Source organism: Rhinopithecus bieti, unplaced genomic scaffold (genome assembly GCF_001698545.2).
Source record: "Rhinopithecus bieti isolate Rb0 unplaced genomic scaffold, ASM169854v2 scaffold_2077, whole genome shotgun sequence".
Classification (NCBI taxonomy): Eukaryota; Metazoa; Chordata; class Mammalia; order Primates; family Cercopithecidae; genus Rhinopithecus; species Rhinopithecus bieti.
Window position 1 is genome coordinate 511,493 of NW_016803882.1, and position 21,309 is coordinate 532,801.

The window sequence follows — 21,309 nt, forward strand, 5'->3', positions numbered from 1 at the left end:
GCCTCTCTTTGTTCTTGTTGGGCCTGAATGCCCTCTTCACCCCTCTCTGCTCAATCAACCCCTATGCATTCTTTATTACTCAGTTCAGGTGTCAAATCCTCCTGGGAACTGTTCCACACCACTTTCATCATTGCATGCACCACATTGTATACAATTGCTTTAGTTATATACCTGTTTTTTCCCCTAGATTGTAAATTCCTCCAGGAACCAAGGCTAGTACTTGTGTCTTATCATTTTTATAACCAAAATGGTTAGCAAAGTGTCTGAAACATTGTATGTGGTCAGTTACACTTGAATGAATGAAGAAACACGACTGAAACGTAGCATGTGGTCAGTTACAACGGAGTGAATAAAGGAATGTATCTGAAACAGCATATGGTCAGTTACAATTGAATGAATGAAGGAAAGTGTCTGAAACATAGCACGTGGTCAGTTACAATGGAATGAATGCAAGTCTACACTTACAGACTTATTGGATCCCACACCCTCACCCACATGCATATTTGTTCCTTTTGAAAGTTAATAGGTCTGGTAGATTTCTTTTTCACTAATCAGTGATAACAATACCATAAATACACACACACACACACACACACACACCCCATGGTGTATAGACAGCTATATATTAGATTGGTGCAAAAATAATTCCGGTCTTTGCCATTGAAAGTAATGGCCAAAACTGCACTTGCTTTTGCACCAACCTAATAGTATCATTTATTTAAAGATTTCAAAGGCTTTTAAGAAAATATTGTCTCATTAATCAATTAACTCTCTTTAGTTATTTTGTCTTTAGAGGTTGCTAGGGAAATAATATCATGCCCATTCTAAAGTTAAGGAAGGGTGGGGTAGGCAGAGGAAATAACTGGTGAGCTAACAGTGAGATCAAGAGAAGTGCCACACGCTTACACACATGTCTCTGCTTCTTTCCTGCCCTAACATGACTTGTTAGCCTCTGCAGCAACACAGTAAGGCATTTCCCTTATAATTATACTTCTCAGTGATAATATCCACACATTGCACTATTGCAAAACCTTTCAAAGTAGTACCATAAAGCCAAGACATTACAGCAGATCCTTGAATAAAGTCGTTTGCTCGATGTTGTTTATTTGTAACATTGATGAGAAAACATCAACTAATTTCCAGCTGGAGCCAACGTCTCTGTGGAGTTTGTAGTTTCTCCCCACGTCTGCATGGGTTTTCTCTTTGTACTGTGGCCTGGTCCCTCATCCCAAAGCTGTACACACTAGGTGAATTGGTGTTCCCATTCAGTCCTAGTATGATTGAGTGTGGATGGGTATGATTAAGATGGATTAGGCCGGGCGCGGTGGCTCTCGCCTGTAGTTCCAGCACTTTGGGAGGCCGAGGCGGGCGGATCACAAGGTCAGGAGATTGAGACCATCCTGGCTAACACGGTGCAACCCCGTCTCTGCTAAAAATACAAACAATTAGCGGGGCGTGGTGGCGGGCACCTGTAGTCCCAGCTACTCGGGAGACTGAGACAGGAGAATGGCATGAACCCGGGAGGCGGAGCTTGCAGTGAGCCGAGATAGCACCACTGCACTCCAGCCTGGGCGATGCGCAAGACTCCATCTCAAAAAAACAAAAACAAAAACACAGATGGATTGGCATCCTGGCCAGGGGTGGTTCCTGCCTTGCATCCTAAGCTCCTGCAGCAGGCTCCAGCCACTCATGACAGTAAACAGTAAACTAGAATATTGGAGTAAGTAGTGATTTTACTTCTTTCATTACTCTTTCTGAAATGTATGTATAGCTCTTATTTATTTATTTATTTATTTATTTATTTATTTATTTATTTATTTTGAGACAGAGTCTTGCTCTCTCGCTCTGTCGCCCAGGCTGGAGTGCAGTGGCACGATCTCGGCTCATTGTAAGCTCCTCCTCCCAGGTTCACGCCATTCTCCTGCCTCAGCCTCCCGAGTAACTGGGACTAGAGGCACCCGCCACCACACTCTGCTAATTTTTTGTATTTTTAGTAGAGACGGGGTTTCACCGTGTTAGCCAGGATGGTCTCGATCTCCTGACCTCGTGATCCACCCGCCTCGGCCTCCCAAAGTGCTGGAACTACAGGAGTGAGCCACCGCGTCCAGCCTTAGATGTTTAATATTAGCAGTGTTTTCATCTTTATTTGGAAATTTGGTGATGCTTTTGTGACCAGCAATATACCATAGGAACTTCGCTCATGCTTCCATCAGCCCATGGGAAAATTGGTTTCAGCATACATCGTTTCACTTAGTCACAGTTTCCAAAAGCCTATCCATGATTTTAAATGAGGACCTGGAGGACCTACCTTACTTTTCAACGATAACCTGGCTGTAAGGGCTGAAATGCAAGAGCGGACAGATATCCTCAAAGAAAAACCAAACCAAAAAAAAAAAAAAAAACCGAAATCAGTTATTCTAAAAAAAAGCCTGGACACCTATCTGAGACAGAGATAAAATCATCAGGGATTTATCAAGGATGTTATTTAAATAAAAACATTTTGTACTAAATAAATTATCATGGGAGAAAATCTTTTCCCGTATCTGTCAGAATCTGACTCCCACTATGCAAAATGCCAATCTAAAGTTTTTCCATTTGATTTAATTTCTTGGTAACCGACCTTCCCGCCAAATATTCATCTCAAATAAAAGATGGTTATTTTCCACATTAATAAGACATTTTGCAATAAATAAATATCCAATACTGGAAAGAAAATAATACAATAAATGCATTGTTTTTGTTTTTTATTTTCTTCTGGTTGTCTAATTACCTTAGTTGAGGTCCCTATTCTTGAAGACAATGGCAAAAACCGCAATTACTTTTACACCAACCTAATAATAGCTATCATTTTCAGTGTCCCTTCCAGGCCCTAGGTTAGATGATTTAGTGGATCATCTCCAGCCTTGTCGTTCTAAGGGATAGACACCATTATCCTCATTTCACAAATCCTGAGTGCAAGAGAGGTTCATATCTCACTCAGGGTCACACAGCTTTAAGGAAAAAAAAAAAAAAAGGCAGTTCTGGAACCTAGATCTGCAAGACTGCAAGCCCATTTTCTTTTCCTAACCAGGCTCTCTCCTAAGTGTTTTTAATTCATAAATAGGGCTGTTGACTCAGGTTCCCTGGTGTAAGATTCAAAACTCATAAATTTAAACCTAGTTGGGAATTGCAAACACACTTTCATTTATTGCTGCTATAATCAAAGAGGAGGCTTTTACTTAAATATTAAGGTTTGGGGATAGTAGCATAAATAGAAACAATTAATGAATATTCTAATTGTCCTTCTGTCCCCACTTGCATTAACCTGCACTGAATTTTTAGTTGAGCCATGTTCCCCCAAGTACTATCATTACACTTTACATATCTTGCTTCTAATTTCAATAATAAGCTAATTTCCAACAATAACTACCCATGGTTAAATGTCACCCCTAAAGAGCATCTAACGTTCAGTTTAAGAAAAACACAATGTCACCCTGGGACTGCTTGTACTGTACTTTTCACAACTGAGATTTACCAGATTGTACTGATACACTAATTGTTTCCATCTCAAGAGGTATTTTTTAAGTATATATGTCCAAGAAGCATATTTAAATATGATATAATTTCAATGGTTAAAGAGTCTATGAACTTCTCTGTGTCTGGATTTTCTTCTCTGGGTCAAAATGAGGGTTTTGTGTCTGTTTTGTTTTGTTTTTCATATAAAGTCAACTTCCTAAGTTCAGAAAATACTACTTTTGCTACTTGAGATTTTAACTTAACATTTAATTTATTTAAGATATACATTCAAAACCCTGGTTTTCTTTAGTCTTTGAATTTAATTTAAAATTCTTACAATTCTATATCTAAATATAGCAAATTTCAGCCATCACTTTCAATATGGTCTTTGATTAATGTTTGATCAACTCAAGTTGAACAGGTAAAACTTATACAAATAGTTGGTAAATACCTAAACTCTATATAAATTTAATATATTCAGTCTCCTTTGTAGGCTCTTCAAATGTCTACCTTTTAGCCAAAATTGAAAGAATTGAGTTTCCACAGACTCAATTCTTATAAATTTAATTAGTGAAGTTTATAAACATAATACATTTTAAATTATCTTAAACAATAAACACACAAAGATTATTTCAATTTTCTTAAACCTAACATGAAGGTAATAATACTGTGGATTTCATTTACTTTATCTCCTCTAACCTCAATTTTAAACCTTCCTGGAGTTAAAATACTCTCAGTTTCATGTTCCCAGTGAATTGTACCAATTGCCCCAAGAGAACTGAAGCAAGTAAAAGAAACGTAATGACTAGACATTCTAGACCAGGAAAAGAAACTTGGGGGCTTTGTACACCTAGGAAAGTTCTCTCCACCCACTGATAGATACATGGATTCATTTTTTTGTTGTTGCAGTAATAGAGGATTGAAAGTCATTACTATTCAGGTGAAGTTGGTTTTACCGATGTCTTCTGAGGCTAGGTGCACTATTACCTAATTATTTCATCTACACTCATCTACACTGTTTGAGTATAATGTCTTTCAGTAATGTCTTTATTGTCTCTTTGAATCCTGCTTTGGTTTTTATTGCTTAAATTTTATTTTATCTGTCTTATCTGACAGGGCAAAACTCCTTTGGTCAGATGCTACATATCTCCCATACCTTCATCTGGTCCTTTAGTTATGATGCCAAAGTCATGCTAATGACAATCTGACTATTTCAGTACCTCGCTCGCAGGACTATTTTGAGACTCAAATAAGCTAACTGAATACTAATATTTAGCACAGTGCCTAGAACATAATAGGCATTAGACAAGCCACTATTATTTTGGGATGTTTTCACTTACATGAACTTTTATCCAGTTGTTGAATTTTAGTTACAACAACATGTAATTGTAGTTTTAAAAATTATATATTCTATAACATCCATTACCTGTCAAAGTCCCATTAAAGCAGTAGTTAAAAATATATTTAAAACATAATAAGCCTATAAGCACAGAAAAAAAAAGTGGAAGAGCTAGTAGTTCAGGAAACCAAGAAACGAAACGAAACAAAACAAAACAAACAAACAAACAAATAAAACCCTGAACCTAAACAGGTGATGGGAAAAGCTGAGAAGCAACTTAATTTACACTGAAGACACTGGGCCTTTACTTGTAAAGGCTCAAGAATTGGCAGTGATAGTTGGGGTGACAATGGGGCAAAATAATATAAGAATTAATTCAAAATTTTCTTTAAGAAGCACTGATATAGTTTGGTTCTGTGTCCCCATCCAAATCTCATGTCGAAATGTAATCCCCACCTATTGGAGAAGGAGCCTGGTGGGAGGTGATTGAATCATGGGGGCAGACTTCCCCTTGCTGTTCTCATGATACTCACTCATGAGTTCTCATGAGACCCGATTGTTTGAAAGTGTGTAGCATCTCCCCCTTTCATTCTCTCTCTCTCTCCTGCTGGCCATGTGAAGATTTGCTTGCTTGCCCTTCACCTTCTGCTATGATTTTAAGTTTCCTGAGGCATCCCCAGCCATGCCTCCTGTACAGCCTGCATAACTGTGAGTCTATTAAACTTCCTTTCTTCATAAATTACCCAGTCTCGGGTAGTTCTTTAGAGCAGTGTGAGAATGGGCTAATACAGAAAATTGGCACCAGAGAAGTGGGGCATTGCTATAAAGATACCTGAAAATGTGGAAGTGACTTGGGAACTGGGCAATGGGCAGAGATTGAAACAGTTTGGAGGACTCAGAAAAAGACAGGAAGATGAGGGAAAGTTTGGAACTTCCTAAAGACTGATTAAATTGCTGTGACCAAAATGCTGGATAGTGATATGGACAAGGAAGTCCAGGTTGAGGTGGTCCCAGATGGAGATGAGAAACTTATTGGGAACCGGAGTAAAAAATCACTCGCTATACTTTAGCAAAGAGACTGGCAGCATTGTGCCCCTGCTCTAGGGATCTATTGAACTTTGAACTTGAGAAAGATGATTTAGGGTATCTGGCAAAAGAAATTTCTAAGCAGCAAAGTGTTCAAGGTGTGATCTGGCTGCTTCTAAAAGCCTATGCTCATCTGCATAAACAAAGAGATAATCTAAAACTGGAACTTACATTTAAAAGAGAAGCAGAACATAAAAAGTTTTTTTCTTTTTTTTTGAGACAGTGTCTCCCTCTGTTGCCCAGGCTGGAGCTCATTGGTGCAATCTCGGCTCACTGCAACCTCCGCCTTCCAGGTTTAAGCGATTCGCTTGCCTCAGCCTCCCTAATAGCCAGGATTACAGGCACGTGCCACCATGCCCGGCTAATTTTTGTATTTTTAGTAGAGACAGGGTTTCACCATGTTGGCCAGGCTGGTCTTAAACTCCTGACCTCAGGTAATCCACTCACCTCGGCCTCCCAAAGTGCTGGGATTATAGGCATGAGCCACTGCACCCGGCCTCTGGAAACAATTTAAAATGTATTAAATTTAAAATAATTTTAAAATAACTTATTTCAATGAAAAAAAAATAAAGAGGTTGGTGGGGCTAGGATGTAGAGAAAAGAAAAAATGAGAGATATGTACCGGCCTCCCAAAGATTATCCCAAAGATTTCCCACGAGGTACAAGCAACCTGCTAGGTTTTGATCTCCTGGTGGGGATCAGGACAAGTTCACAAGAACATAGCCCACCTAAAGGCACCAGTAGCCACTTACCACCTATGGCAGCACAGAAAATCTAATGGCTGGTGCAGTTCTTTACCTGACATATTTCATTAATGAGATTTGCTCTCCTGTTCACAGATTGTTTAATGTCCTTCTCCCAGTTAACTGAAAAGTCCATGAGGGCAGGAACAATGTCTCTCAGATTAGCCATTGTAGGTGAGCTATTGTAGGTTCTCTCTGTGTCTGTGTGTCTGTGCTGAATCGAAATTCATTTGAGAGTGTATAATCTTGTAGTGCATTCTTTTATATTTTTTAACTTTTATTTTAGGTTCAAGGATACATACGCAGGTATGCTACGTAGGTAAATTGCATGTCATGGGGGTTTGATGTACAGATTATTTTATCACCCAGGTAATAAGCATAGTACACAAAAGATAGTTTTTCAGTCCTCTCCCTCCTCCCATTCTCCACCCTCAAGTGTGCCCTGATGACTGTGGTTCCCTTCTTTGTGTCTACGTGTTTATGTGTTTTCAATGTTTAACTCCCACTTACAAGTGACAACATGCAGCATTTGGTTCTCTGTCCCTGCATTAGTTTGCTTAGGATAATGGCCTCCACCTTTATCCATGTTGTTGCAAAGGACATGATCTCATTCTTTGTGATGGCTGCATAGTATTTCATAGTGTATGTGTACCACATTTTCTTTATCCAGTCTACCACTGATGGGCATTTAGGCTGATTCCGTAACTTTGGTATTGTGAGTAATCCTGTGATGAACATACACGTGCATGTGTCTTTATGGTAGAATGATTTATATTTCTTTGAGTATAGAAATGTCTGCATAATGCATGCAATATGGTTGCATGCTTTTAAATAGTAGGTGCATGGTTTTAAATACATATTTTAATATACTATTCTTTAGTAATTATTATTCTTATACAGATTCTTGATCTTTTCTGTACTTTCTCTTCACAGTCTCAAAGACAAACGCCCCCAACTTCTTATCCCACCCACTCTAGACTTGTACACAGCTATCTTCAGCTTCACTCAGAACTCAAAGCTCTAATTTCCTTCATGGCTCTAGACCATCTCCTCCAACTCAAGTTCTTTTGAGTTCAACAACCTAAGAATGGAACTCTAGATTTGAGAAGGAGCCTTAGCTCCCACTCCCAGTCTTTTTTCTCTTCCTCCTACTTTCATGGATCTTCTAATTATGTGGTCTCAGGAGGCAGCATGGATGGCTGTGGCTTTCAGGCTTCAGGCCTCCCTCAGGCTGAATGTGCATCTCCGTGGCTTCTCCCAGTTGGAGAGATCATTCATTTTTCTCTCTTTACAGAGTGAATAGTCTTCCTCTAAGTGGGTATTTTCAGCTGTTAGTTGCCCCTTGAAGCTTATGTGCGATAATACTCTCCCATCATTTGTGGGTGCCCCAGGTTTCTGCAGACTTCATAATGCTTTACTGATCGGCATTGCCTTCTTCCAATTAGATCCCTATCTTATATTAGGGCATAGATTTTTAAAATAACATTTAAGCAGAGCGTGTTACTGACTCTTAGCCAGTCAGGGTGCACTAAGGCACCCAAGGCCTCAATCTGCTGCAAACCAGGGCGCTCTTCATTTTTCATTGGCTGATTGGAGAGGCAGCCCAGGTAGAATCAATAATATGCTGTAAGCCTGAAAAGTCCTGATAGCTAATAAAGTATTTCTTTTAAAGCTGGTTTTATTTTAGGGAAATTCAATGCTTTAAAATTCTAACTTATGGAAAAGATAATTTAGAGAGCGGGTATCTCCAACAAGCTTTTCTGGGACTATTGAACTATTCTAATCAATCACACTGATTTCCATCAGATCTTTCTCTTCTTGAGAAATTTCTGTCTGAACTGCAGCATAGCACTAAGCACTTGTAAATATTTGGTAAATGTAAAATGAAGAAATAAATCACATGAATATATGAATGAATAAGTACATAAATGAAGCAATGGCTAAGAAAATGAATCACATATTGGGTGTATCTGCCTATCATAACTTTTGATTTCTGTGTTTAAAGACAAATCATTTCAGGTTCAGAGGGTACTTGTTGGACTACACTAGAGGAGATTACTAAACAAGCAAGTGATAACTGGGCATCTATTCCCTGCCCGGCAGTGTGCACTGCATTTTTATAGACAATTGGCTTCTTTGTGAAACTTTCACTGGTAGTTTCCTCTAAAGAATAGGTCTAGGCCGGGCGTGGTGGCTCATGCCTGTAATCCGCGCACTTTGGGAGGCCAAGACAGGTAGATCACCTGAGGTCAGGAGTTCAAGACCAGCCTGGCCAATATGGCAAAACCTCCGTCTCTCCTAAAAATACAAAAATTAGCTGTGTGTGGTGGTGCCCACCTGTAGTCCCAGTTACTCGAGGAGGCTGAGGCAGGAGGATCACTTGAACCCAGGAGGCAGAGGTTGCAGTGAGCCGAGATTGCACCACTGCACTCCAGCCTGGGCGACAGAGAGAGACTTTATCTCAAACAAACGAACAACAACAACAACAAAAAGAATAGGCCTATATCCTGAACATCAACAACAAAAATAATAATAAATTCTAAATATCAATTTTGAGCCATAGTTTATAAATCACATATTCTGGATGAGGCCAAGCCAGGTATGTGGCAGGTCCTGTACCAGGCACTGCACATGAGTGATGGGAAAAATCAACAATGCTCTGCCCTCAGGGAACTTAAATTCTAGCCAGAGACACAAACCCAAAGAAAGGAAATACAATAATAGCAGATTGTGATGAATGCTGGGAAAGAGGCAAACATAGTACTGGAATCCAGGATAATAAGAGACTACTTGAGATTGACTGGCATCTGAGGAGAAGACATTTAAGCTGAAAAGCTCCATTATTAGATGGGTCAAAGGGGACATCCTGTTTAGCCTTTCGAAGTTCTGCTTCAGTGTCACTTGCTGTACTTAACGTTATAGGTCTTCCACCCACAATGGTCCCCCTGGACAATAATTAAGACTCTGCCAAGAGGGTGTTGCCTTTCCAAAAGAGATCCACTCTGCATGACAGCATTTCTGCCCCTTTCCCTTGAGAAGCAGTTTATGAGTTTTACATGTACTCCCTTGGAGGGATGATTCTGTCCCCATTAATGAGCAGCTTTGCTTGGTAGTTATTGAGTAACTGCCATCTATTGACTTTATATAAAATGTTAATTATAAGTTAATTTGGGGGCAACCTTTTAATTTATGAAAATACAAAGAAGAATGCACGGACCATGGACTATGTCTGCTAAGAACAGCCATATATTTATTCATAATATAAGCACTATGGCAAGCCAAAGGAAGTAAGGAAGTAGACCTAAGGGGTATTGGGTCCCCCAATTAAAACATGCTATTCCTTCCCTTTCCTTGATTTTTCTTTTGGCCTGAGATTGAATGAACTGAATGTGCATACTCAGAAAGATGCTTGAACTATGCCCACCTATGTAACATGTATTAACAAAGAGATAACTGATACTAAAAGTGAAGGTAAGTCACATAAATCTAAAGCCAATGTAGAATTTTTCTGGTTAAAGTTTTTAACACAAACCACAAAACTAAAAATATCTATAAAATCTTCTTTTACTAAATATTTAGGCAAAGGATATAAACATATGCCCATATATAGATAGTTATGCAAAGAACCGTAAAAATATATGTCTGCGTGTACATAGGAACTATTTATTGACACACCATTTGTGTTAGAACAGTAGCTTGCCCTTGGGGCTAACAGCCAAAAACTATTAATTCTTGCCATGGGAAAAACAATTTTAAAACTCATTAATTATGCCAAAATTTACATTTTATTTTATTCCAAGCCTTGATTACAGTCTATTAATAAATGAAAATGTGCTTGCATTTTTAAGTACTTCTGAATTTCTCAAGTTTTGTTTTCAAAGACAGCAAAACTTCATCAATATTTTAATTTACTCGGGGAATAGTCAAGGAAAAGGCTTTATTAAATGAAGAAACTGTCTTTGAAGAAATAGTTGGAGTTCAATAATATATTAAATGCCTGCTGAGGACTTTTTCTCTTTTTCTCTTTTTAATTTATGTTTTTATCAAAATAAAATGGAGGTTTTTTTTTAAAAACAACTTCAAAAACCACTTATAAAGCTTATAAAGCCAAAAGCAGTTTATTATGCCACTACTCCCTACTCCGTGAATCATTTAATGTCTTAATTTTTTTCTTTTGAATTTCTAACTGTATTTCTAAGAAGTATACTTATAGTGTTTTAATTTTTTTCATTTATATATTAATTCTCGAATTGCAAATAAAGACAGATTTACTTCTTTCTTTACAATCTTTACACCTTTAATCTCTTATTTGTGGCTTATTTCAACTGGTTAGGACTTCCTGTATGAAGTTGAAAGGACTTTGCCTTATTCTTGATCTTAGAAGTAAAGCATTCATTCTTCCATTATAAAGCATAATGTTAATTGTAGGGCTTTGTAGATTCCCTTGAATGTGTTGAGGAAGTCCACCTCCTTTCCTAGTTTTCTGAGTTGTGTCAGTGTTATTTTTTTTGTTTATTTTACCTTTCTTATAATTTTTAAATTAAAAACACATCTTTTTTGTCCACTATGTATAAAGAATTACATATATTATAATTTTTAACTCTTAGTAACCTTAAATTCTAGTGAAAACCTAAAAGCGAAATCTCGAATTGTCTGTCACACTCTGTTGCCAGGCTGGAGTGCAGTACCGTGATCTCAACTCACTGAAACCTCCGCCTCTGAGGTTCAAGCGATTCTCCTGCCTCAGCCTCCCCAGTAGCTGGGACTATAGGCACGCGCCACCACGCCCAGCTAATTTTTTTTTTTTTTTTTGTATTTTTGGTAGAGACGGAGTTTCACCATGTTGGCCAAGGATGGTCTCGATCTCTTGACCTTGTGATCTGCCTGCCTCAGCCTCCCAAAGTGCTGGAATTACAGATGTGAGCCACTGTGCCTGGCCTGCTGTCATTTTTAGTATAAAAAATAAATGATCTTTTAAATAATATTTTCTTGTTTAATGAATGTGAAATTCTCTTTCATTTCTCTGAGAATATTTTAGAGTCTTCAAAATTCCTTTTACTCTGCTTTTTTTTTTTTTTTTTTTTTTTTTTTTTTTTTTTTTTTTTTTTGTCTTTTAACATTACCACTATTTATTCTAAGTTCTGTTTTTCTGATTAAAATAGTTTGGTCTCCTTTCATGCAGGGGATTTCCTCTGATGTCTGGTTTATTCCTAGCAATTCATTTGTAATTGGAATAAGGCATAAAAACACCATGTAGGTGGAGCTCGCTGACTAGTAGACCTTACTGTAGGGCATCCCTACCCATTTCTTAGGGGGATGTAGACATGTCAGTATCTCTGTGTACTTTCTTTCTGTTGGCCCAGAAAAAGAATATCTCATCTGCTGTCTGGTATAAATATAGACCTGGCTACCCAAATCTGGGAACTGATTAAGGGATGTGGATAGTGGTGGTGTGTGCCTGTGGCCCTAGCTACTTGTGAGGCTGAGGTGGGAGGATCACTTGAGCCCAGGAGATTGGGGCTGATTGTCTCACAATTCAGTAGAGAGACATTTAGCTCACCTTTTGTTTTGCCTCTTTCCTCACTTCCCTACTCAACTGTCTCCGATAACCCCAAATCCAGAGTCTCTCTGGATCCATTGTTCAGGAAGATATATCTCCATTGCCTGCTAGGTTGGGGGAGGAGATGCTACCTAAGTATGCAGGTGAGTGAGGGAATCTGGAAGTCTAACTCGAAGTTTGTCATCTTCATATCCACCCCATCTCTTGTCTTGCCTTTCAAAGCTCACCAGTACCTCTAGTCCTTGGGCTCTCTTGGGTTCTAATGAGAATATCATCTTGGTTTTTATTGACATTCTTATTGACTGGTGATTAAACATAAGCTTTCTCTACTTTGCTAAGTTACCAATGGTCCATCCACTTTCAGTCGTCCAAAATGTTCTCCTATCCCTCATCTGCAATCATCTCCACAGGATTTCAGAAGGAAGCAAAGATAACACATCTATTCAATTCATCATGTTTAACAAAATTTTCTGATGTGATTTTTAAAAATGCTTTTAAAATATGCCTACAAAAACATTCACCTGTTTAAAAGGTACTATATTAGATGAGTCTTGACAAATGCATATGGTTATGTAACCATCACTACAGTCAAGATATAGAACACACGCATCACTCCCAAAATGTTCCTGCATGGACCTTTGTAGCTGATGCCCTGCCTCTACCCTGAATCCCTGGCAAGCACTGAACATTTCTCTCCCTAGTTTTGCCTTTTCTAGGATGTCATATAAATTGAATTATGGTCATATAGGCACTTGTGTCTGGCTTCTTTCACTTAACATAATAATTTTGATTTTCAACCATTTATTTCATGTATCAGTAGTTCACCACTCTTTACTGTTGAGTGAGATTCCATCGTATGGACAGACCACAGTTTGTTAATCCATTCATTAGAAGATGGATATTTGAGTTGTTTCCAGTCCTTGGCTATTATTAATAAAGTTGCTGTGAACATATGTTTAAAGGTGTTTATGTGAACACATGTCTTTACTTCTGTTAGGTAACTATCTAAGAATGGAATTGCTGGGTCATGAAGTAAGTGTATGTGTTAAAATGTATAAGAAATTTCCAATCTGTTTCAAAGTGGTTGTAAGATTTTTAATTCTTTTCAGCAATATATATGAGTAATCCGGTTGTTCCACATTCTCACCAACAATTGTTATTATCATTTTAAAAACTATTAGCTAACATATGAGGTGTTACATTATATTGTGGTTTTAATTTGCATTTCCCTGATGACTAATATTGTTGAGTATCTTTCATATTCAATATATGGACGCCATGATTGAAAATTCAATACCACTCAAAATTGTTCTATAAATAAATAAATCACTTAGGTATTGCTACAGGTTGAATTATGCTTTGCCCCTCTCATCCCAAAAAGATATGCTGGAATCTTCAACCTCATACCTCAGCATATGGTCTTATTTAGAGATAGACTCTTTACTGGGGTAAAGTTAAAATATGGTTATTAGGGTAGGCTCTAATCCAACATGATGACACCATTATAAAACGGAGAAATTTGGACACAGAGACTGACGTGCACAGAAGGAAGGTAATGTGAGGAGATATGGGGAGAAGACAGCCATCTACAAGCCGAGGAGAGAGCCCTGGAACAGATTCTCCCTCACAGCTCTAGGAAGAAACCAACCCCGCTGACATCTTGATTTCAGATTTCTAGCATCTAGAACCGTGAGAAAGTAAATTTCTGTTGTTTAAGCTATTCGGTTTGTAGTATTTTGTTATAGAAGCCATCACAAACTAATACAGATGCAAATCTAATATATGTGCAGGACTTGTATGCTGAAAACTACAAAATATTGTAAGAAATTAAAGACCTAAATAAGTGGAGAGACATACCATGGCATAATACTCAACACAGCAAAGGGTTGATTGACTCCCAAACTGAGACACAGGTTTAATGAAATTCCTATTAAAGTTCTAGCAAGATTTCTTTGTAGATATAGACAAGACTCCTCTAAAAAGTATACGGACAGGCACATGAACTAGAATAGCTGAAACCCTTTTGAAAGGGAAGAACAAAGCGAGAGGAATTGGTCTACCTGATTTTCAGCTTGTTATATAGCTACATTAATTGAGACCGTTTGATGCTGGTGGAAGAATAGACACAACGATCAACAGAACAGAAGAACGAACCCAAAATAGACCCACCCAAGTATGCCCAAGTGATTTCCAATGAAGTCACAAAAACAATTCAACGGAAGAAGAATAGCCTTTCCAGCAAATTGTGCTGGAGCGATTGGACATTCACAGGCAAAACAAAACAAAACAAAAAAAAGAAGCTCAACCTAATTCTCAAACCTAATTTTTAAAAAATTAACTCAAAATGTAAAGAGACTTAAATGTAAAATATAAAACTAAAACATTTACAAGAAAACATAGTAAAAAATCCTGGGGATCTACGGCTAGACAAAATGTTCATGGAGTTGACACCAGAAGTGTGATCCTTAAAAGAAAATCTTGATGAATTGTACTTCATCATAATTAAAAATGTTTGCTCTGTGAAAGACTCTGTGAAGAGGATGAAAAAACAAGCTATAGACTGAGAGAAAAGATTTTCAAATCACATATTTGACAAAGAACTAGCATCTAGAATATAAAGAACTCTCAAAACTCAACCTTTAAAAAAACCAAACTGGTTGGGCATGGGGGCTCACGCCTGTAATCCCAACACTTTGGGAGACTGAGGCAGGCGGATCACCTGAGGTCAGGAGTTTGAGACCAGCCGGGCCAACGTGGTGAAAACCCATCTCTACTAAAAATGCAAAAAATTAGCCAGGCATGGTGGCACGTGCCTGTAATCCCAACTACTCAGGAGGCTAAGGCAGGAGAATTGCTTGAACCCTGGAGGTGAAGATTCCAGTGAGCCAAGATCGTGCCACTGCACTCCAGTCTGGGTGACAGAGTAAGACTCCATCTCAAAAAAGAAAAAAAAAAAAAAAAAAAAAACTCAATATGCATTTATCATAAGATACAGCAGATGCTCTTCTGGGCAAATTCTCATCTCAGAGAAATAAAATAAAAACTTACATTTTCAAAAATACCTGTGTATCAATGTCCATCTTGCAATTGCCCAAACTGGAAACAGCCCAGATATGCTTTAACAGGTGGATGGTTAAACAAACTGTAGCATGCCATACACTGGAATACTATTCAGCAATAAAAATTAAAAAGCTATTGATACATACAACAACTTTCAGAGGATTATGCTTCTAATAAAAAAAACAGGGCAATCCCAAAAGTTTGCATACTGTATAATTCCATTTATATAACATTCCTGCAAAGACAAAATTATAGATATGGAGAACAGTGGTTGCCAGAGATTAAGGAAGGGGTGGATGCCGGAGGGAAGAGGATGTGGAGGATTCTTGCAGCCAAGGAAATGGTCTGTATTTTGATGGTATCGATGTCAATATCCTGCTATGAAATAGTACAATAGTTTGGCAAGATCTACCAAGTTGGAGGAACTGGATGAAAGATAGAGGGTTCGTTCTGTATTATTTCTTACAAGTGCATGTGAATCTACAATTATCTCAAAATGTTTAATTTTGAGATGAAAGCTGAAAAAAAAAAAAAGAAAAAAGAAAGCCAAACTAAACAAAAATAACATTTCTAGATAACTCAGAAATGTTAACAGTTTCTATAAATATTTTTAAAGAAAATCAGACTAAATTCAGTTCATCTCCTCCTTCGGATTCTCCTGTTCTAGAACAGGTGCTAGAGCCTCAGCTATAAACTTTGATAGATTGTGACTGAGTCACCTTCTAGCGAGTTAGGATGTCCACAGCAGAGTGCTGGGAGCTGTACCCACCCGGCACCACCCTTGTGCTTAGTATGCTACAGTCCAGGTGACAGGCAGGCTCAAGGTCTACAATTAGAGAAGCAGGTGGATCTCCTTTGTCCTCAGGTCTGTCACTTTCTCCTCTCCGGCTCCCTCAGAAAGCCTTGGGGGTTAAGACACACCTGTCTACCTGTTAGGAAAACTGACAGTTTGTTTCCCATTTGGCTCTCAATTTTCTGTGAGTTGCACTAGCTTTAAGGGGAAGAAGGGTGAATTCAAATCACCCTTACCTCTTGACTCCATTAGGAGATCCTGAGGTTGGAACAGCAGCATCTCTCAAGATGGGGTTGGGGTACTGGACTCCCACAGGGAGGCCGGAACAAAGGCACATGAGATTACTTATACCTGCATTCCTGACAGAGGCTGCTGGGACACCCAGAAATAATTAGAAAGCCATCAGGCTTTTCTTACCTAGTAAATGATACATTTGGGTGATATCCACGTCTTTTCCTCATGTTCTCCTTGGGAATAAAGGAACAAATGTGCTAGCTGATTGTCCAGAGTTTGTGGTAGGTGAGAGAGACAGAAACGAGGCTCAGAAGTGCACTGTGGATTCTCTAAATCCTGGCTCAGCAGTGCAAAGACAACTCGAGGGACTTCATGGAGTTCCACTGGGCATTTCCTGTAAGGGGTTCTGGTTCCCCCTTCATTTTCACTGCACACACCTCTATCTGACATAGGGAGTTTGCTTCTGGGCCCCTGCTGCCTCCCACTTTCCCTCTAACAAGCCTGCTAAGGTCTCCAGTTCACTTGCCTGTCCTTGTGTCTGTGCTAGGTGGCTTGGATCCTCAGATTGCCATGCCCCTTAGCTTTTCTTGGCCTCTCTGCCATTGACTCGCAGTTGGAACCATCTCCATGAGACCTTTGGCTTGGCATACCACAACCCTCTGTGACCCATGAGCTGAGTCCTGGGATCCTGGGCCCAGAGTGCCAGGATAGGGCCTGAGCAGTAGCCACTTTTCTGGCAAGATGGCCTTTAAAAATTTTGGCTTTTCCCCCAGCAGGTCAGCATGTCCTTGTGATTCAGTTGAACTTTCCAGTTGCCTTAGTCTCAATGCAGCCTGCGGGGTGAGGAGGTGACTCTTGCCCTCTGTTAAGAGCGCTGCTGGTCATCTCCTCTGACCACAGCTAGCCTTCCTTCCTCCCTTCACTCTGAAGGCCCTGCTTCCTGAATTGTATGAGATCAGACACATTCACATCCCTCACTATTCCAGCTGCCTGCAAACTTTTTGATAACACTATCCCATCAGCAAAACAATTTTAATTATGTATCCCCAAGAAGTAAAGTGCTCTACTAACCTATACATTATAACAGTAAGAAAAATGAAAATTTAAAAAGGATGACACATTAGAAAGCAGAAATCCTAGTATGACCTTCTTTCACCTGAGCAGCTCACTGTGTACTGAGACCCTGGCTCCACCCTGCTAAAACCAGTGGTGAAGCAGACTAAGTCTTTTCAGAAGGGCATCAAGCATGTGCCACCTGGATTTTGGTGGATATTGACCATTACCCCAAGGAAAAACTTTTATGGTAAAAAGAGCCTGACTCCCACCTCAGAATGTGTGAGCCTCACTCTCTTCAGTTGTAAAATCACCATCTGAATTCTATGCTTTGAAGGACACTTTCAGGTCTAATATTTATTAGGTGTCTACATATCCATCAGTGAAGACTTAAAGGTGGTGGGCAAAGAAAAACAGTACCTGAGGAGAATTGTGAAATTTCACAGTCTGAATACAAACAACCTTTTTTTTTTTTTTGAGATGGAGTCTCACTCTTCTGCCCGGGCTGGAGTGCAGTGGCACGATCTTGGCTCACTGCAACCTCTGCCTCCTGGGTTCAAGTGATTCTCCTGCCTCAGCCTTCCGAGTAGCTGGGATCACAGGCACCCACCACCACACCCAACTAATTTTTGTAATTTTAGTAGAGATGGGGTTTCACCATGTTGGCCAGTCTGGTCTCAAGCTCCTGACCTCAGGTGATCCGCCCACCTCGGCCTCCCAAAGTGCTGAGATTACAGGCATGAGCCAAACAACTTTTTACCAAGGAGGAACTTAAGAAACAAAGAGGATGGTGAATTTACACAGGATTTTCCCAGCAGAGGCTGGGATCTGTGTGCGTGGTTGTACTGTTCCTTTCACAGACAGTAATGTTGATTTGGAAGAGGATGAGTGAATTTCACATATTTTCTGGGAACTCATTACACAAAAGCAAGGACCTCTTCTGCTATAATTTTAAAAATCTTTGCTACTTTGATTAGCACCTACAATATCTTGTTATCATATAAATTTCTTTTATTATCTGTGTGTTGAACATTTTTTCATATTTTTTGTCATGTGTCTTTCCTCCTTATGAATCATCTGTTTATGTCCTTTGCCCAATCATACATTGGAGTCTTACAATTTGGGGGGTCATTTTTGGTGATTGAGATTTTATATAATGAGGATATTAGGATGTGCATGTAAGTGTATGTGAGTGTGTGTGTGTGTTTGGTTAACCAATTGACTTGAGCTCTTACAAATTTTCAAGCTAAATAGCTATTCTATTTTGGTTCAGGGAAAAAGAAAATCAAACCAAGATAAGCTTTTAAATTCAACTTCCTTTCCAGAAGAAAGGGAAAGCAGGAATTGTAGAGCTGCTGAACAAGAGCAATTTTCATTCTCTCTTGGTTTGAATGAGCTTTTTTTTCCTCATGAAATGGGAACTTCTTTTCTGTGTATCTATACAGTTGTTATTATCGTTGTAATAATGAACTTCTATTGAGAAGCAACTGTGCACTAGAAGCTGAAGCACTTCAGATTGGGACAATAAGACCAATACAGTGGCTTGATTTACACAGGGGCCCTCAATTCTGTTTAGAAATACATTTCAATCATTTTAATGAAAAGGGCGACAGCAGCCGTGGTGTGTTCAGAGACTCAACGTGATACCGCCTCCAAGCTCTATTGTCTTTTGCTGATTAAACTGGGCTGGTTGAGAATTACATTTCTGCACCCATGGTTCCGCCGTGGTGAACACCGGGAGTAAGCAAGCTCTTATTCAGGTCCCAAGCAAGCCACAGCCAGCATGTCAGAAAGCAAGATTCAAGTCAGGGTCCCCTTGGCTTCAGCTGGCTCTATCGGATCAAACAACTCCAGCGGGGACAGAGGCAGCAGGAAAGAACTTCCTCAGTAAGGAAAATGAAGAGCAGGAGGAAGGAAAAAATAACCTGAAACTCAGATGGGCAAGATTAGGGGTGGGGAGTGAGAGCTAGAGATCATGTGTCAGCACCCAGAGTGGAGGAGAAAAAATTCTGATTTCAGTCCACGCCACCCCAGACTGCAGCATTGAGCACCCCAGGGCTGGCGTTCATCTCAACCCCCTCATTTTCTCTGTTGAGGAAACAACCCTGGAGAGGTCAGGTGACCTGCTTAGCATCATGCCACGTGTGTGGGAGAGAAGGGGCATGAACCCATGTCCCCCAATAACCCACGCTGCCTCTCCAGTATCACATTATTTTCCTTGCACTGTTTCCTTTTTGGGTTCTTGCTGTGGTTTGAAATGACAGTGTCAAGCTTCAGGGACAACAGGACCTGCTGAGTCCACGGAAGGGTCTCTGCTTATTGATTGAATGGTGGTGTCATCCTGTGCTTTTGAGCAAAGCTTTCAGAACCAGAGAGATCCAGGCTCACTTTCCAGCTCAGCTCCGTATCAGCTGGACAGTCGTGGGAAATTCACTTGTCATCTCTGGGTCTCAGTTTCCTTTTCTGTAAAATGGGGACAATGAGAATTGTATTGACCTCTGAGGGCTATTTCAAGGAGTAAACAAAAGAATGCACAGAAAGTCTCTATTCAGAAAAGAAGATGAAAGCCCAAAGAAGATTAAGTAATCTTGTCCAAAGTAACTCGTTCTTTAAGATGTGGACAGAACTCAAAAATCAGTCCGTGGGTGCTGAGAAAGTCAGTGCTCATTTGTTCTCTTTTATTACCTCTTGGATACGATGGTTCATGTGTTAAGGGCCCAGTGAGTGTCATTCACTTAGAATTCAATATGTATGAATTATTTGAAAAAGCCGCAGTAGCCCCGAGTATATAAAAACTACCATAACCTAATGTCTATAGTAAAATATTACAAGGTCAGAGCTACAGTGAACCCTGTCAAGTCTGAAAAGACTTTAAATAAATCTTATTGACAAAAGACACTGTGGAAAGCTGGAAGAAGGTATTCGTAATGAAGACACAGACATCTAAGGACTGAAGTAATTGGAAACATGGCATCAGAAGATCTGCCCCTTTGTGCTGTGTGGTCTAGACACACTGCTCTACCTCTTTGTGCCCGTTTCCTTGTTTGTACAGTGAAGAGTGAGGTCTTGGAAATGGCTGAGATCTCACCAGATTTAAAGTCACCAAATCAAATCTAGAATTCAACCTAGAAAGATTACAGGCCCAAAAGTTTGTGAAATTATTGAGAAGGATCCCTTGACTCCAGGTTGAATTTAGAGAGAGAAATTTGCTAGCTGGCACGTGGAGTAGGAAAGGATCTCCTAGAAGTCACTACATCAGGAATCCCACAGCAACTACAACCACTGTTCATTGACATTATGTCTTCAATAGTAGGTGAATTTGCCGCTACAACCAAGTATTTTCTTTGCAACTGGCATATCCTTAATAATCTCCTTCCAGAGTTGTGCTCAGTAGCAGCTATTTCAGAAAGGAAATCAACATTTCCATTGTTTCTGTTGCAATATTGAATTCCAGGAAAGGTAGAGTTTTTGACATTTAAAGGGAAGAGCGCCCCCTAGTGGAAATATAATCCAATCAGACAGCCAAGACTACCATTAAAAGCTGATGGGTAACGTTCATGTTTGGAGACCTGCCCTACAGTCCCCTTCCAGAAGTGATTTATGCCACCAAGAAAGTGCACATCAGGCTTAAGCGTCTACCAAGAAAATGTACATTGTTATAAACAAAAAGAAGTTAAATTCTTTTTTTTTAAGAAAGAGTCTCGCTGTGTCACCAGGCTGGAGTGCAGTGGCGGGACCTCGGCTCACTGCAACCTCCGACTCCCTGGTTCAAGTGATTCTCCTGCCTCAGCCTCCCGAGTAGCTGGGATTACAGGTATGCACCACCACATCCAGCTAATTTTTGTATTTTTAGTAGAGACGGGGTTTCACCATGTTGGCTAGGATGGTCGCGATCTCCTGACCTCGTGATCTGCCTACCTCGGCCTCCTAAAATGCTGGGATAATA

At 39.6% G+C, this 21,309-nt stretch overlaps 1 long non-coding RNA gene across 1 annotated transcript in view; it reads right to left on the reverse strand.

Moving 5' to 3' along the window:
• Window positions 1–18,934: 18,934 nt before the first annotated feature.
• Window positions 18,935–21,309, reverse strand: part of LOC108518488 (uncharacterized) — a 30,935-nt gene continuing 28,560 nt past the window's right edge. The window contains exon 4 of the long non-coding RNA XR_001882376.1: window positions 18,935–19,826. This is a non-coding gene — a long non-coding RNA (uncharacterized LOC108518488). The remainder of the gene's footprint in view (window positions 19,827–21,309) is intronic.